Source organism: Bison bison, unplaced genomic scaffold, assembly GCF_000754665.1.
Source record: "Bison bison bison isolate TAMUID 2011002044 unplaced genomic scaffold, Bison_UMD1.0 scf7180017864485, whole genome shotgun sequence".
Classification (NCBI taxonomy): Eukaryota; Metazoa; Chordata; class Mammalia; order Artiodactyla; family Bovidae; genus Bison; species Bison bison.
In genome coordinates this window covers 2,600,980-2,604,858 of record NW_011495045.1, presented here as the reverse complement: position 1 = coordinate 2,604,858, position 3,879 = coordinate 2,600,980, and positions in this window count along the sequence as shown.

Below are 3,879 nucleotides of genomic sequence, written 5' to 3'. Positions count from 1 at the left end.
ATGGGTATATCTTTCCTTTCCTCCTTTGCCTTTAGCTTCTCTTCTTTTCTCAGCTATTTGTAAGGCCTCTTCAGACAACCATTTTGCCTGTTTGCATTTATTTTTCTTGAAGATGGTCTTGATTACTGCCTCCTATAGAGAGTTATGAACCTCCTTCCATAATTCTTCAGGCACTCATTCTATCAGATCTAATCCCTTGAGTTTGTTTGTCACTTCCACTGTATAATCGTAAGGGATTTGGTTTTGGTCATACCTGAATGGTCTACTCATTTTACCTACTTTATTCAATTTATGTCTGAGCTTTGCAATAGGAGTTCATGATCTGAGCCACAGTCAGCTCCCAGTCTTGTTCTTGCTGGCTGTATAGAGCTTCTCCATCTTTGGCTACAAAGAATATAATCAATCTGATTTCTATGTTTGCCATCTGGTGATGTCCATGTGTAGAGTCTTCTCTTGTGTTGTTGAAAGAGGGTGTTTTGTATAACCAGTGTGTTCTCTTGGCAAAACTCTGTTAACCTTTTCTCTGTTTCATTTTGTGCTCAAAGGCCAAAGTTGCTTGTTACTTCAGGTATCTCTTGACTACCTATTTTGCATTCCAGTTTCCTAAAATTAAAAGGACATCTTTTGTGGGTGTTAGTTCTAGAAGATCCTGTAGGTCTTCATAGAAACATTCAACTTCAGCTTCTTTGGCATAACTGGTCGGGCATAGACTTGGATTACTGTGATATTGAATGGTTTGCCTTGAAAACGAACAGAGATCATTCTGTTTTTGAGATTGCAACCAAGTACTACATTTCAGACTTTTTTATTGACTATGAATGCTACTCCATTTCTTCTAAAGGATTTTTGCCCACAGTAGTAGATATAATGGTCATCTGAATCAAATCCACCGATTCCAGTCCATTTTAGTTCACTAATTCCTAAAATTTCAATATTCACTCTTGCCATCTCTTGTTTGTCCATTTCCAATTTACCTTGATTCACGGACCTAACATTCCAGGCTCCTATGCAATATTGCTCTTTATAGCATCAGACTTTGCTTCCATAGCCATTCAGATCCACAACTGGATGTTGTTTTTGCTTTGTCTCTGTCTCTTCATTCTTTCTGGTGTTATTTCTCTACCAATCTCCAGTAGCATACTGGGCACCTACTGACCTCAGGAGTTCATCTTTCAGTGTCCTATCTTTTTGCCTTTTTATAATGTTCATGGGGTTTTCAAGGCAAGAATACTGAAGTGGTTTACCATTCCCTTCTCCAGTGGACCATATTTTGTCAGCATTGTCCACCATTACCAGCCTGTCTTGGGTGGCCCTATATTGCATGGCTCATAGTTTCATTGAGTTAGACATAGCTACGGTCCATGTGATCAGTTTGGTTAGTTTTCTGTGGTTGTGATTTTCATTCAGTCTGCTCTCTGATGGATAAGTATAAGAGGTTTATGGAAGCTTCCTGATGGGAGAGACTTACAGATGGGAAAACTGGGTCTTGTTCTGATGGGCAGGGCCATGCTCAGTCAATCTTTAATCCAATTTTCTGTTGATGGGCAGGCTGTGTTCCCTCCCTGTTGTTTGGCCTGAGGCCAAACTATGGTGGCCATAATGAAGATAATGGTGACCTCCTTCAAAAGGTCCTATGCATGTACTGCTGCGCTCAGTAACCCCCGACCCTGCAACAGGCCACCATGGACCCACTCCTCTGCCAGAGACTCCTGGACACTCACGGGCAAGTCTGGGTCAGTCTTTTGCGGGGTCACTGCTCCTTTCTCCTGGGTCCTGGTGCACACAAGCTTTTTATGTGGCCTCCAAGTGTCTGTTCTTGGGGCAAATGACAGTTGTCCCAGAAACAGGCCTTGGGGGAGGTGTATGACCTCTCGGAAGGTTAGGGCCATGTTGAGAACAATGATGTTGAAACACAGAGTGGTGTATTTGTCTTTCTCTGATGCTGGGCAAAGAGGACATTTCACACCGTCTAGGCTCCAGAGCCTTTCTCAAGCAGGGCCCCTGGAACTTTGGGTCAGATAGACCCAAGTTTCCCAGATAATCTCTGCTTTCCTAGGCTGCCTGATCTGCAATTTTCCTCATCAGAATTCACTATTCATGTGTCAGCTGTGTGGCCCAATTGCAATCTGTTATTCTCATTTGCTGGTTTGGTTGTTTATCCAGGTTTCTTCATCTGCTTCTCTTTGAATTTGTTATCTAAATATATATCTGCTGAGCTTGAATTATTTTTACTTCTCTTCCTTTTAGCTACACAGCCAATTTTGAAAGCTGCTTCTCCAAACAGTCAATTTATAAGTCAGTAATTTGGAACAGTTTTAAGCATAGCTCAGTCTCATTTTTATGAACCCCCCTTCTTCCTTTCTGCTTTCCTCCCCAAGAAATGCCAACACCATAAGTATCACGAACTGTGTAAGAAACGTTGAGACATAATGAAGCAAAGCACAGAGAAGGTGGTTGGTTGAACTATTTACAAGAGGATACACCAGGTCTGAAGAAAAGAATGCTGGTACCAGAGAGGTCTCTTGAAACAGGCAGCACTCACTCCAGAAAAAAGACTGCAGTAAAACTGACTTGTAGTTCCATTGGTGGAACATTTGAAGTCTAGGAGCAACGAGGCCATGAAGGACATTAAGCAGAGATGTTTAAATCATCACACCATTTATACAAGATCCTCATGGAGACAACAGCTTATTTCTCAGTATTAGCACCTGTGTTCAAGAGTCTCTACAAACTTAAAGTTGCAAAGATGGCCATATCCCAGCTCAAGTTAGCTCTCAGCCCATCTGTTGCCATTTATCTGGGTCAGTGATACCTAAGAATTGAACATTGGGGTACACGTGTCTCTTTCAATTCTGGTTTCCTCAGTGTATATGCCCAGCAATGGAATTGCTGGGTAATAAGGCAGTTCTATTTCCAGTTTTTTAAAGAATCTCCACACTGTTCTCCGTAGTGGCTGTACTAGTTTGCATTCCCACCAACAGTGTAGTGGATTCATATTGATATATGGCAAAACCAATACAATATTGTAAAGTTAAAAATAAAAAAAAAAGAAAGAATTGAACAAATTAGAAGGAAAATTGCCTGGCTTGATTTGGAATGTCCTCCTCCACCCCACCCCAACTCTTTTCTATTAGAGAATCGTCTGTAATCTTCCTACACTTTGTGTATACAAATCATCAATAAAGGTCTCTAGTGATCTATTCAAGTTTAAGAATTAACTTCCTTAAGGATACAAAAGTTTTGTGAAAAATCTAATTGTCCATAAATACACAAACATTTGATTTGCTATTGTACTGGGGAAACTAGACCACAGTGGAATGTAATATTTTCCAGAAGGAAATATTTGGATCTAAATTAAGGGATCAGGAAGAACAAACTGGTGAAGGGAAGAGAAAAATCTGTCTCTGAAAGAGCCACCCACACAGTGAACACTGAATAGGCCTTGGATGTGGATCTAAGCTAATAAGTAGCAGAAATGTGCAGTTATTCACACCTTCACAAGCATCTCTCTGCAATGGTTAATCTCAAATTAATCCAGCATCTCCACTTCCATTTGAGTTTGAAGGGGGCTCATTTAAGTAGGTAGAAAAAGTGCCCATAATATGCACATGTTAACAAATCAAAGAAATTCACTTCCAGAAAAAAAGAGCAGAATTATAAGCTTGGCTTTCTTATTTTATACTAATAGAGGAAGAAAGAGAGGAAAAAAAGGGAATGAAAGGAAGAAAAAGGAGAAGAGAAGAGAGAGGGAGAAGAGACAGACTTTCTTAGCATTAAATCCCAGCTCTATGACACTGAATAAGTCCCTCAACCTCCTTGAATCCTAGCTTTTTCATCTTTAACAAGTAAAATAAGACCTTTGCTGAAAAACACTGTGAG